Source organism: Bufo bufo, chromosome 6 (genome assembly GCF_905171765.1).
Source record: "Bufo bufo chromosome 6, aBufBuf1.1, whole genome shotgun sequence".
Classification (NCBI taxonomy): domain Eukaryota; kingdom Metazoa; phylum Chordata; class Amphibia; order Anura; family Bufonidae; genus Bufo; species Bufo bufo.
Window position 1 is genome coordinate 439,125,614 of NC_053394.1, and position 15,467 is coordinate 439,141,080.

Sequence of the window (15,467 nt, forward strand, 5' to 3'; positions counted from 1 at the left end):
GAGCAGTGAGACTATGGATTATATACTGTAAGAGCAGTGAGACTATGGACTCTTTACTGTAAGAGCAGTGAGACTATGGACTCTTTACTGTAAGAGCAGTGAGACTATGGACTCTTTACTGTAAGAGCAGTGAGACTATGGACTCTATACTGTAAGAGCAGTGAGACTATGGACTCTTTACTGTAAGAGCAGTGAGACTATGGACTCTATACTGTAAGAGCAGTGAGACTATGGACTCTATACTGTAAGAGCAGTGAGACTATGGACTCTATACTGTAAGAGCAGCGAGACTATGGACTCTTTACTGTAAGAACAGTGAGACTATGGACTCTATACTGTAAGAGCAGTGAGACTATGGACTCTTTACTGTAAGAGCAGTGAGACTATGGACTCTTTACTGTAAGAGCAGTGAGACTATGGGCTCTTTACTGTAAGAGCAGTGAGACTATGGACTCTTTACTGTAAGAGCAGTGAGACTATAGACTCTTTAATGTAAGAGCAGTGAGACTATGGACTCTATACTGTAAGATCAGTGAGACTATGGACTCTATACTGTAAGAGCAGTGAGACTATGGACTGTATACTGTAAGAGCAGCGAGACTATGGACTCTTTACTGTAAGAACAGTGAGACTATGGACTCTATACTGTAAGAGCAGTGAGACTATGGACTCTTTACTGTAAGAACAGTGAGACTATGGACTCTATACTGTAAGAGCAGTGAGACTATGGACTCTATACTGTAAGAGCAGTGAGACTATGGACTCTTTACTGTAAGAGCAGTGAGACTATGGACTCTATACTGTAAGAGCAGTGAGACTATGGACTCTATACTGTAAGAGCAGTGAGACTATGGACTGTATACTGTAAGAGCAGCGAGACTATGGACTCTTTACTGTAAGAACAGTGAGACTATGGACTCTATACTGTAAGAGCAGTGAGACTATGGACTCTTTACTGTAAGAGCAGTGAGACTATGGACTCTTTACTGTAAGAGCAGTGAGACTATGGGCTCTTTACTGTAAGAGCAGTGAGACTATGGACTCTTTACTGTAAGAGCAGTGAGACTATAGACTCTTTAATGTAAGAGCAGTGAGACTATGGACTCTATACTGTAAGATCAGTGAGACTATGGACTCTATACTGTAAGAGCAGTGAGACTATGGACTCTTTAATGTAAGAGTGGTTAGAATATGGAATGTTTACCATCAGAGCAGTGAGACTGTGGACTCTTTACTGTTACAGCAGTGAGGCTATGGACTCTTTACTGTAAGAGCAGTGAGACTATGGACTCTTTACTGTAAGAGCAGTGAGACTATGGACTCTTTACTGTAAGAGCAGTGAGACTATGGACTCTTTACTGTAAGAGCAGTGAGACTATGGACTCTGTACTGTAAGAGCAGTGAGACTATGGACTCTATACTGTAAGAGCAGTGAGACTATGGACTCTTTACTGTAAGAGCAGTGAGACTATGGATTATATACTGTAAGAGCAGTGAGACTATGGACTCTTTACTGTAAGAGCAGTGAGACTATAGACTCTTTACTGTAAGAGCAGTGAGACTATGGACTCTATACTGTAAGAGCAGTGAGACTATGACTCTTTACTGTAAGAGCAATGAGACTATGGACTCTTTACGGTAAGAGCAGTGAGACTATGGACTCTATACTGTAAGAGCAGTGAGACTATGGACTCTTTACTGTAAGAGCAGTGAGACTATGGACTCTTTATGGTAAGAGCAGTGAGACTATGGACTCTTTACTGTAAGAGCAGTGAGACTATGGACTCTATACTGTAAGAGCAGTGAGACTATGGACTCTTTGCTGTAAGAGCAGTGAGACTATGGACTCTTTACTGTAAGAGCAGTGAGACTATGGACTCTATACTGTAAGAGCAGTGAGACTATGGACTCTTTACTGTAAGAGCAGTGAGACTATGGACTCTATACTGTAAGAGCAGTGAGACTATGGGCTCTATACTGTAAGAGCAGTGAGACTATGGGCTCTTTACTGTAAGAGCAGTGAGACTATGGACTCTATACTGTAAGAGCAGTGAGACTATGGACTCTTTACGGTAAGAGCAGTGAGACTATGGACTCTATACTGTAAGAGCAGTGAGACTATGGACTCTTTACGGTAAGAGCAGTGAGACTATGGACTCTATACTGTAAGAGCAGTGAGACTATGGACTCTTTACTGTAAGAGCAGTGAGACTATGGACTCTATACTGTAAGAGCAGTGAGACTATGGACTCTATACTGTAAGAGCAGTGAGACTATGGACTGTATACTGTAAGAGCAGCGAGACTATGGACTCTTTACTGTAAGAACAGTGAGACTATGGACTCTATACTGTAAGAGCAGTGAGACTATGGACTCTTTACTGTAAGAGCAGTGAGACTATGGACTCTTTACTGTAAGAGCAGTGAGACTATGGACTCTTTACTGTAAGAGCAGTGAGACTATGGATTATATACTGTAAGAGCAGTGAGACTATGGACTCTTTACTGTAAGAGCAGTGAGACTATGGGCTCTTTACTGTAAGAGCAGTGAGACTATGGACTCTTTACTGTAAGAGCAGTGAGACTATAGACTCTTTAATGTAAGAGCAGTGAGACTATGGACTCTATACTGTAAGATCAGTGAGACTATGGACTCTATACTGTAAGAGCAGTGAGACTATGGACTCTTTAATGTAAGAGTGGTTAGAATATGGAATGTTTACCATCAGAGCAGTGAGACTGTGGACTCTTTACTGTAAGAGCAGTGAGGCTATGGACTCTTTACTGTAAGAGCAGTGAGACTATGGACTCTTTACTGTAAGAGCAGTGAGACTATGGACTCTTTACTGTAAGAGCAGTGAGACTATGGACTCTTTACTGTAAGAGCAGTGAGACTATGGACTCTGTACTGTAAGAGCAGTGAGACTATGGACTCTATACTGTAAGAGCAGTGAGACTATGGACTCTTTACTGTAAGAGCAGTGAGACTATGGATTATATACTGTAAGAGCAGTGAGACTATGGACTCTTTACTGTAAGAGCAGTGAGACTATGGACTCTTTACTGTAAGAGCAGTGAGACTATGGACTCTATACTGTAAGATCAGTGAGACTATGGACTCTTTACTGTAAGAGCAGTGAGACTATGGACTCTTTACTGTAAGATCAGTGAGACTATGGACTCTATACTGTAAGAGCAGTGAGACTATGGACTCTATACTGTAAGAGCAGTGAGACTATGGACTCTATAATGTAAGAGCAATGAGACTATGGACTCTTTACTGTAAGAGCAGGGAGACTATGGACTCTTTACTGTAAGAGCAGTGAGACTATGGACTCTTTACTGTAAGAGCAGTGAGACCATGGACTCTTTACTGTAAGAGCAGTGAGACTATGGATTATATACTGTAAGAGCAGTGAGACTATGGACTCTTTACTGTAAGAGCAGTGAGACTGTGGGCTCTTTACTGTAAGAGCAGTGAGACTATGGACTCTTTACTGTAAGAGCAGTGAGACTATAGACTCTTTAATGTAAGAGCAGTGAGACTATGGACTCTATACTGTAAGATCAGTGAGACTATGGACTCTATACTGTAAGAGCAGTGAGACTATGGACTCTATACTGTAAGATCAGTGAGACTATGGACTCTATACGGTAAGAGCAGTGAGACTATGGACTCTTTAATGTAAGAGCAGTGAGACTATGGACTCTTTACTGTAACAGCAGTGAGGCTATGGACTCTTTACTGTAAGAGCAGTGAGACTATGGACTCTTTACTGTAAGAGCAGTGAGACTATGGACTCTTTACTGTAAGAGCAGTGAGACTATGGACTCTGTACTGTAAGAGCAGTGAGACTATGGACTCTATACTGTAAGAGCAGTGAGACTATGGACTCTTTACTGTAAGAGCAGTGAGACTATGGATTATATACTGTAAGAGCAGTGAGACTATGGACTCTATACTGTAAGAGCAGTGAGACTATGGACTCTATACTGTAAGAGCAGTGAGACTATGGACTCTTTACGGTAAGAGCAGTGAGACTATGGACTCTATACTGTAAGAGCAGTGAGACTATGGGCTCTATACTGTAAGAGCAGTGAGACTATGGGCTCTTTACTGTAAGAGCAGTGAGACTATGGACTCTATACTGTAAGAGCAGTGAGACTATGGACTCTTTACGGTAAGAGCAGTGAGACTATGGACTCTATACTGTAAGAGCAGTGAGACTATGGACTCTTTACGGTAAGAGCAGTGAGACTATGGACTCTATACTGTAAGAGCAGTGAGACTATGGACTCTTTACTGTAAGAGCAGTGAGACTATGGACTCTATACTGTAAGAGCAGTGAGACTATGGACTCTATACTGTAAGAGCAGTGAGACTATGGACTGTATACTGTAAGAGCAGCAAGACTATGGACTCTTTACTGTAAGAACAGTGAGACTATGGACTCTATACTGTAAGAGCAGTGAGACTATGGACTCTTTACTGTAAGAGCAGTGAGACTATGGACTCTTTACTGTAAGAGCAGTGAGACTATGGACTCTTTACTGTAAGAGCAGTGAGACTATGGATTATATACTGTAAGAGCAGTGAGACTATGGACTCTTTACTGTAAGAGCAGTGAGACTATGGGCTCTTTACTGTAAGAGCAGTGAGACTATGGACTCTTTACTGTAAGAGCAGTGAGACTATAGACTCTTTAATGTAAGAGCAGTGAGACTATGGACTCTATACTGTAAGATCAGTGAGACTATGGACTCTATACTGTAAGAGCAGTGAGACTATGGACTCTTTAATGTAAGAGTGGTTAGAATATGGAATGTTTACCATCAGAGCAGTGAGACTGTGGACTCTTTACTGTTACAGCAGTGAGGCTATGGACTCTTTACTGTAAGAGCAGTGAGACTATGGACTCTTTACTGTAAGAGCAGTGAGACTATGGACTCTTTACTGTAAGAGCAGTGAGACTATGGACTCTGTACTGTAAGAGCAGTGAGACTATGGACTCTATACTGTAAGAGCAGTGAGACTATGGACTCTTTACTGTAAGAGCAGTGAGACTATGGACTATATACTGTAAGAGCAGTGAGACTATGGACTCTTTACTGTAAGAGCAGTGAGACTATAGACTCTTTACTGTAAGAGCAGTGAGACTATGGACTCTATACTGTAAGATCAGTGAGACTATGGACTCTTTACTGTAAGAGCAGTGAGACTATGGACTCTTTACTGTAAGATCAGTGAGACTATGGACTCTATACTGTAAGAGCAGTGAGACTATGGACTCTATACTGTAAGAGCAGTGAGACTATGGACTCTATAATGTAAGAGCAATGAGACTATGGACTCTTTACTGTAAGAGCAGGGAGACTATGGACTCTTTACTGTAAGAGCAGTGAGACTATGGACTCTTTACTGTAAGAGCAGTGAGACTATGGACTCTTTACTGTAAGAGCAGTGAGACTATGGATTATATACTGTAAGAGCAGTGAGACTATGGACTCTTTACTGTAAGAGCAGTGAGACTGTGGGCTCTTTACTGTAAGAGCAGTGAGACTATGGACTCTTTACTGTAAGAGCAGTGAGACTATAGACTCTTTAATGTAAGAGCAGTGAGACTATGGACTCTATACTGTAAGATCAGTGAGACTATGGACTCTATACTGTAAGAGCAGTGAGACTATGGACTCTTTAATGTAAGAGCAGTGAGACTATGGACTCTTTACTGTAACAGCAGTGAGGCTATGGACTCTTTACTGTAAGAGCAGTGAGACTATGGACTCTTTACTGTAAGAGCAGTGAGACTATGGACTCTTTACTGTAAGAGCAGTGAGACTATGGACTCTGTACTGTAAGAGCAGTGAGACTATGGACTCTATACTGTAAGAGCAGTGAGACTATGGACTCTTTACTGTAAGAGCAGTGAGACTATGGATTATATACTGTAAGAGCAGTGAGACTATGGACTCTTTACTGTAAGAGCAGTGAGACTATAGACTCTTTACTGTAAGAGCAGTGAGACTATGGACTCTATACTGTAAGATCAGTGAGACTATGGACTCTTTACTGTAAGAGCGGTGAGACTATGGACTGTATACTGTACGAGCAGTGAGACTATGGACTCTTTACTGTAAGAGCAGTGAGACTATGGACTCTTTACTGTAAGAGCAGTGAGACTATGGACTCTTTACTGTAAGATCAGTGAGACTATGGACTCTATACTGTAAGAGCAGTGAGACTATGGACTCTATACTGTAAGAGCAGTGAGACTATGGACTCTATAATGTAAGAGCAATGAGACTATGGACTCTTTACTGTAAGAGCAGGGAGACTATGGACTCTTTACTGTAAGAGCAGTGAGACTATGGACTCTTTACTGTAAGATCAGTGAGACTATGGACTCTTTACTGTAAGAGCAGCGAGACTATGGATTCTATACTGTAAGATCAGTGAGACTATGGACTCTTTACTGTAAGAGCAGTGAGACTATGGACTCTGTACTGTAAGAGCAGTGAGACTATGGACTCTTTACTGTAAGAGCAGTCAGACTATGGACTCTATACTGTAAGAGCAGTGAGACTATGGACTCTATACTGTAAGAGCAGTGAGACTATGGACTCTTTACTGTAAGAGCAGTGAGACTATGGACTCTATACTGTAAGAGCAGTGAGACTATGGACTCTGTACTGTAAGAGCAGTGAGACTATGGACTCTATACTGTAAGAGCAGTGAGACTATGGACTCTGTACTGTAAGAGCAGTGAGACTATGGACTCTATACTGTAAGAGCAGTGAGACTATGGACTCTATACTGTAAGAGCAATGAGACTATGGACTCTATACTGTAAGAGCAGTGAGACTATGGACTCTTTACTGTAAGAGCAGTGAGACTATGGATTATATACTGTAAGAGCAGTGAGACTATGGACTCTTTACTGTAAGAGCAGTGAGACTATGGACTCTTTACTGTAAGAGCAGTGAGACTATGGACTCTATACTGTAAGAGCAGTGAGACTATGGACTCTATACTGTAAGAGCAGTGAGACTATGGACTCTTTACTGTAAGAGCAGTGAGACTATGGACTCTATACTGTAAGAGCAGTGAGACTATGGACTCTTTACTGTAAGAGCAGTGAGACTATGGACTCTATACTGTAAGAGCAGTGAGACTATGGACTCTGTACTGTAAGAGCAGTGAGACTATGGACTCTTTACTGTAAGAGCAGTGAGACTACGGACTCTTTACGGTAAGAGCAGTGAGACTACGGACTCTATACGGTAAGAGCAGTGAGACTATGGACTATATACTGTAAGAGCAGTGAGACTATGGACTCTATACTGTAAGAGCAGTGAGACTATGGACTCTATACTGTAAGAGCAGTGAGACTATGGACTCTATACTGTAAGAGCAGTGAGACTATGGACTCTATACTGTAAGAGCAGTGAGACTATGGACTCTGTACTGTAAGAGCAGTGAGACTATGGACTCTATACTGTAAGAGCAGTGAGACTATGGACTCTATACTGTAAGAGCAGTGAGACTATGGACTCTTTACTGTAAGAGCAGTGAGACTATGGACTCTATACTGTAAGAGCAGTGAGACTATGGACTCTTTACTGTAAGAGCAGTGAGACTATGGACTCTATACTGTAAGAGCAATGAGACTATGGACTCTATACTGTAAGAGCAATGAGACTATGGACTCTATACTGTAAGAGCAGTGAGACTATGGACTCTTTACTGTAAGAGCAGTGAGACTATGGATTATATACTGTAAGAGCAGTGAGACTATGCACTCTTTACTGTAAGAGCAGTGAGACTATGGACTCTTTACTGTAAGAGCAGTGAGACTATGGACTCTATACTGTAAGAGCAGTGAGACTATGGACTCTATACTGTAAGAGCAGTGAGACTATGGACTCTTTACTGTAAGAGCAGTGAGACTATGGACTCTTTACTGTAAGAGCAGTGAGACTATGGACTCTTTACTGTAAGAGCAGTGAGACTATGGACTCTTTACTGTAAGAGCAGTGAGACTATGGACTCTATACTGTAAGAGCAGTGAGACTATGGACTCTATACTGTAAGAGCAGTGAGACTATGGACTCTTTACTGTAAGAGCAGTGAGACTATGGACTCTATACTGTAAGAGCAGTGAGACTATGGACTCTGTACTGTAAGAGCAGTGAGACTATGGACTCTGTACTGTAAGAGCAGTGAGACTATGGACTCTTTACTGTAAGAGCAGTGAGACTATGGACTCTGTACTGTAAGAGCAGTGAGACTATGGACTCTATACTGTAAGAGCAGTGAGACTATGGACTCTTTACTGTAAGAGCAGTGAGACTATGGACTCTATACTGTAAGAGCAGGGAGACTATGGACTCTTTACTGTAAGAGCAGTGAGACTATGGACTCTTTACTGTAAGAGCAGTGAGACTATAGACTCTATACTGTAAGAGCAGTGAGACTATGGACTCTTTACTGTAAGAGCAGTGAGACTATGGATTATATACTGTAAGAGCAGTGAGACTATGGACTCTTTACGGTAAGGTTATAGAAAAAAAGGAAATTTGTAGCAGCACAATGATAAAAAATATACAGAATATAGCTATACTATACGTAGTACTTGTAAGGAATCTGCAGCACTAACTTGTCCTCTGTATTCCAAACTTTATTCACTAACCTAGTGCGACGTTTCGACCGATATGGTCTTTTTCAAGCAGCAAACAGTGTGAACATAGTCAGATATATATACCCTCCCAGAGGGTCACATGACCAAATCAAATATGTTAATTGTAAATCAAATATGCTAAGTACATACCGCCCATCTGTGCGATCTACAGTCGTGGCCAAAAGTTTTAAGAATGACACAAATATTAGTTTTCACAAAGTTTGCTGCTAAACTGCTTTTAGATCTTTGTTTCAGTTGTTTCTGTGATGTAGTGAAATATAATTACACGCACTTCATACGTTTCAAAGGCTTTTATCGACAATTACATGACATTTATGCAAAGAGTCAGTATTTGCAGTGTTGGCCCTTCTTTTTCAGGACCTCTGCAATTCGACTGGGCATGCTCTCTTAACCTCACTGTGCGTGCAGATGCGCTCACACCTGCCTGCTGCCATTCCTGAGCAAGCTCTGCACTGGTGGCACTCCGATCCCGCAGCTGAATCCTCTTTAGGAGACGATCCTGCCGCTTGCTGGACTTTCTTGGACGCCCTGAAGCCTTCTTAACAAGAATTGAACCTCTTCCCTTGAAGTTCTTGATGATTCTATAAACTGTTGATTGAGGTGCAATCTTAGTAGCCACAATATCCTTGCCTGTGAAGCCATTTTTATGCAACGCAATGATGGCTGCACGTGTTTCTTTGCAGGTCACCATGGTTAACAATGGAAGAACAATGATTTCAAGCATCACCCTCCTTTTAACAGGTCAAGTCTGCCATTTTACCCCAATCAGCCTGACATAATGATCTCCAGCCTTGTGCTCGTCAACATTCTCACCTGAGTTAACAAGGCGATTACTGAACCGATCTCAGCAGGTCCTTTAATGACAGCAATGAAATGCAGTGGAAAGTTTTTTTGGGATTATGTTAATTTTCATGGCAAAGAAGGACTATGCAATTCATCTGATCACTCTTCATAACATTCTGGAGTATATGCAAATTGCTATTATAAAAACTTAAGCAGCAACTTTTCCAATTTCCAATATTTATGTAATTCTCAAAACTTTTGGCCACGACTGTAGAAACCCAGATCAAAATAATAATAATAATAAAACATTAAAGCCAATAAACATGTGCTTACTGCATTCCTTGGTGGAATCCTAGGGAACACATCTCAGAAGGTACCATCCTGAACGCTTCAGTGTAGTCAAAGCGTGCACTCTTCTTGGCGTCCCACTTTATGCAATCTGGCATCTCTATACTTATTCCTATTCCTTAGATTTTCTAGCTCCTGCGCCATGAACCTTCTATGTTTGCTATTGAAATCAATTAAACAGTTCGTACAAGCGTAGTGCATCTAATCGCTATTGCGCATGCTCAATACCTCTGTCTATCTATGTAATCACTCTCCCAATCCTCATATTGGATGTGCCACTGCTTTAAAGCCTCTAAACGTAGCGTTACATCAAAAAGAGAGATTTAGGGCATCGTATATTCAGTTTCATAATAATTCCATTCAATATAGGCATATGTCAAAATTGACCACCTTACTTATATCAGAGTATCCTGGTCCCCCGTCAGAAGGGATCAAAAGGGACAATTTTTAAACCAATCTTGGTATATCTATATATATCACAACATGTTCTCTGCCGTTAAACCAGTGTTCAATGACTAAGGTTAAACTGTGGTCTCCTGGAATAAATATCCCCTTACGTCCACAGAACATGGATAGAAAGCTTTTGAGGGCTCACGTACTCATTTTAGAAGGGGGACGTACCCCACACAAATCATGCGTGGGTCGTTTTCCTCCTCTGAGTCAGCACACTTTTATCCTTATTGGTGGGCACATCCCCCCACATTGTGTATGGGGTTGGTGTAACCCCCAGGACACTGGACATTCAAACAATAGCGGGCGGACGCATCCTCCACTTTGTGGTTGAAAACGCCCCACCTTTGTACCAACCAAAACCGACTACCCTGGTCAGGCAGGTGGGCAACCTGTTCCCGGGCTTACCCCCTATCCCCAACTGGCCCGTCCCATTCATACTGGCCCTATAGTAAACCATGTAAAAAAATGGACTTATTATTACTGCAATAAAGGATAAAGAAGTGACCATTAGCCCAAGAACAAATATGTGTGGTAGAGACAGCAGAGGCCAATAATTCCCAATTACTCTATGTCACTAATAAATCTCAACTGACCCTGATATAAACAAGAAACAGACAGAGCTATCCTATATGGTAATATATTAAATACTTAGTTCCTGAAATAGCTACCACAGAGTATAAGCTGTCCAGAAGTAGATTCCTTTCTCAGACTGTGCCCCCAGGTTCCATCAGCAGTGCAGATACCTATACAAATATAGTAATAGTAATAAATATTAATAAACACAACCAAATAAGGCTGGGTACATTACTTCAGTAAAAACATATCCAATACTAGGATTAGGTATAATAATCATATCAAGTGAGGAAAAAACACAATCCTATCCGGTTCAGTGAAGCGAATAAACTTTGAATTCCCTGTTAAGGCCTTTAGGTTCAAGTGTTTGTAGTTCGAAAATCCACCTTAGTTCCAACCTTTTTAATGGCTTTTCTCTGTCGCCCCCTCTCCTTTGGGGGAGATACCCCATCAATCACGCGAAATCAAAGTTGAGAAACAATATGTCTAAATTTAAAAAAGTGCTCCGGTACTGGTAATTCAGTTGTTGGAGTGTCAGTCTGTCTCTCTCCTGAGAGCAGTTTCCGTACTTGGTAGCGATGTTGATTTAGTCTGTTCCTGAGTTCCTGTGTTGTCTCTCCCACGTATAATAGTCCACATGTGCATTGTAATACATAAATTACATATTCTGATCTGCCTGTGTAGTATCCCACTAGTTGATATCTTTTACCTGTTCTAGGGTGTGTAAAGTAACTGCCTTTTAGCATGCCATTACTGTTGCAGCAACCCAAACAGGGAAAGCAACCCTTCTTCTTGGTCTTGGACATGTCTAAATGTTTTGTGTCTGCATGTATCAATCTATCCCCTAGGTTACGTGACCTTCTATAAGATAAGAGGGGAGTGGTATGGAATTTTTCAATGTCGGGAAACGATTACTGTATTTTTCGCTTTATAAGACGCACCTGTTTATAAGACGCACCTAGGTTTTTGAGGAGGAAAATGAGAAAATAAATATTTTTAACCAAAAGGTGTGCTTTTGGTGGGTTTTGAACTAATGGTGGTCTGTGGATGACACTATTATGGGTGATCTGTGGATGACACTTCTATGGAGGGGATCTGTGGATGACGCACTGTTATGAGGGATCTATGGATGACACTTATGTGATTATACCATCATCCTAGAGAATACACTGATGTACTGTAGGTACTGTACATTGGTGTATTCTCAAGGATGAGGGGAGTTATAGTCAGATTAAATAGAAACACTATCCAGGGACTGTTCTGTAATTGGCATGTGTTTATATTAAATATGACTATGACCCCCCTCATCCATAGAAATCCACTCATATACTGCAGCACATGCGTGGATTCCTATGGATGAGGGGGGTTATAGTCATATTTAATATAAACACATGACAATTACAGAACAGTCCCTGGACAGTGCTTATATTAAATATGACTATAACCCCCCTCATCCATAGGAATCCACTCATATACTGCAGTATCTGGGTGGATACCTATGGATGAGGGGGGAGGGGGGAAGGGGGGGTTTGTAGTCATAGATGACACATTTGCAGTCATTTTTATATTGCCCTGAGCTCCACTCACCCGGGGACTGGGTACACAAAACCGCTCTACACAGCAGGAGCAGAGCTGGTACAGCGGGAAATTGGAAGGAAGCTGATGGAGGTGAGGGCAGCACCACTGCGCTCACCACTAATCAGCAGGACTAAAGAAGTGCGGGCTGGCGGCAGCAGAGCACATTCACTGAAGCTGCCAGCCCGCCCAACGGTTCATTCCCCTTCTCCTGGTACGGAGATTTCAGAGACTTCCACTTGTGTTTTACCTCTTCTACCCTCTTGAATCAGTAACTCTGGGCTTGTCTCCTCCGTTTTGACAATGTCTGCTTGAATTCAGGAAGGAAGCTCAGGACTTGCAGCTGGCTGCACAGCATCTTCTGCTTTCTGCGTCGCTCCATGGAATCATCCACCAGGACTTTGGCTGGGATCTCGCCATCACCTTCTTCTTTACACCGCACGTCCAGACAAGTAGTTCGGGAGCAGGAAGCAGTGACAGGATGGCGGAGGGCTTTTGGATTCCCTCTCTAACCGCCCTTGTCTGGAGTCTGGACGTGCGGCGTAAAGAAGAAGGTGATGCGAGATCCCAGCCAGTCCTGGTGGATGATTCCATGGAGCGACGCAGAAAGCAGAAGATGCTGTGCAGCCAGCTGCAAGTCCTGCACTTCTTTCCTGAATTCATACAAGAAGCGGACATTGTCAAAAGGGAGGAGACAGCCCAGAGTTACTGATTCATGAGGTAAAACAGAAGTGGAAGTCTCTGAAATCTCCGTACCAGGAGAAAATTCAGTTCGGTTTACTATAATAGCGGGCGGGCTGGCTGGCAGCAGCGGAGCACAATAAGTGAAGCCGCCGGCCCGACAATCCCTGGTGCAGTCTTGTTAAGGAAGCGCGGGCTAGCGGCAGAAACCTTTAGTGAAGCCGCCAGCCCGCCCAACAGTTTAATGACAGGCTCAGGAGTTGTTAGTGAGAGCTCCTGAGCCACCTCATTTTAGTTCTATTCGTTTTATAAGACGCAGTGACTTTTCCCCTCCACTTTGGAGGGAAAAAAAGTGCGTCTTATAAAACGAAAAATACGGTAAGTATATGTAGATTATTTAGATTAAATTAAATATTCATCCTGGATCTATTGAACTTTGTGCTGAAAAGCAATTACTTTCTTTTTAAGGATGACCTTTACTTGCAGATAGCCGGGATTGCAATGGGATTTAATGTGGCCCTGACTTTTGCAGTAATATACATGAACTCCTTTGAAAAACATTTTATATATACCCATCCTCTCTTCAAAAAATGTGTTAAAATCTGGTTAAGATAAATTGATGACGTATTTTGTGTTTGGCAGGGAGAAGCCGACGATTTGCTGAAGTTCCACTCGGACCTGAACTCAATCACTGAATCCATTGCATTTTCTCTAGAAAAGGGCCAGACCGAACTCCCATTTCTTGATGTCCTTCTTAAGGTACAGAATAATTCACTCCAATTTGACTTATACTCAAAACCCACAGACAGAAACAGCCTTCTATGCTTCAATAGCCACCATCCACCAGGCCTAATAAGATCCCTCCCATTGTCACAATTAACGAGAGTCAAGAGAATAGTATCTGATCCAACTGTCACAGAGACAAGAATGATACAAATGACTAGGAAATTCTCCACTCGGGGATTTCCCAGACAACTCTTAGACCAACACCTAGATCGGACCAAGCGCTTATCTAGAGATGATTTGTTAAAGCCTAAACTTACAAGGAAAGAATAGAACACTAGAATCCCCTGTGTCACGACATATTCCACACAAGGTTCGGCAATTAGGAAAATAGTGTACAAACACTGGCACAGCTTACAAAAAAGTGCACCTAATATCTTCCATACGAAACCTCTCATGTCGTATAAACGACCAGTGAACATACGGGATCGGTTGATCCGATCTGATTTGGGCTCCAAAAAGATTGACCCACAAACCACCATCACAGGTAGTTCCAACCCTGGCACCTATCCAAGCTTAGGCTGTGCCCAATGCAGCAATGTGACTAAAGGCAAAACATTTACTCACCTCTCATCAGGGAAGAAATATTCCATTAGGGGACACTTTTGTTGCACCTCAAGTTATGTCATTTACCTCATCAAATGTCCGTGCGGATTGGGCTATGTTGGTGAGACAACACAAAGAATTAAAGATCGAATAAGCCAGCATAAGTCCAACATACGGACAAATAAAAAAGAAGCCCCATTAGCACAACATTTCTATGAGTACAAACACACACCCAGCCAAGATAGAGGGGGGAACCGTGAGGAACTATTACATACGAAAGAGATGCAATGGATTCGGCACCTAGGTACTTTGGGTCCGGGTGGTCTGATTAAGGCCTCTTTCACACTACCGTATGGCTATTTCAGTGTTTTGCGTTCCGTTTTTCACTGATCCGTTGTTCCGTTTTTTGTTTCCGTTTTTCCGTATGGCATATACAGTAATTACATAGAAAAAATTGGGCTGGGCATAACATTTTCAATAGATGGTTCCGCAAAAAACGGAACGGATACGGAAGACATACGGATGCATTTCCGTATGCATTCCATTTTTTTTGCGGACCCATTGACTTTAATGGAGCCACAGAACGTGATTTGTGGCCAAATATAGGACATGTTCTATCTTTGCACGGAACGGATATACGGAAACACGGAAACGTAATGCATACGGAGTACATTCAGTTTTTTGGGCGGACACATTGAAATGAATGGTTCCATATACGGAATGCAAAAAACGGCCTGCAAAACAGGAAAAAAAAACGGTAGTGTGAAAGAGGCCTAAAGAGTATTGGTTCCTATAAACCCATGTCATGTATCTATATACTATTTACTGTACTTTTACAATTCTACATATGTCTTCTTTTCTTTCCTTCTAGGACCACGACTATGTCTAGTACCGGGTGGGGACACCTGAGAAGCACTAGATAGGTCCTTGGTTATACCATCAGGGTATTGTACTAAAATAAAATTGCACTGACTTTCTTGTGGCCATCTTCCATTGAAACCTGCTCCTCTCTCTTTTGCTCTTTTCC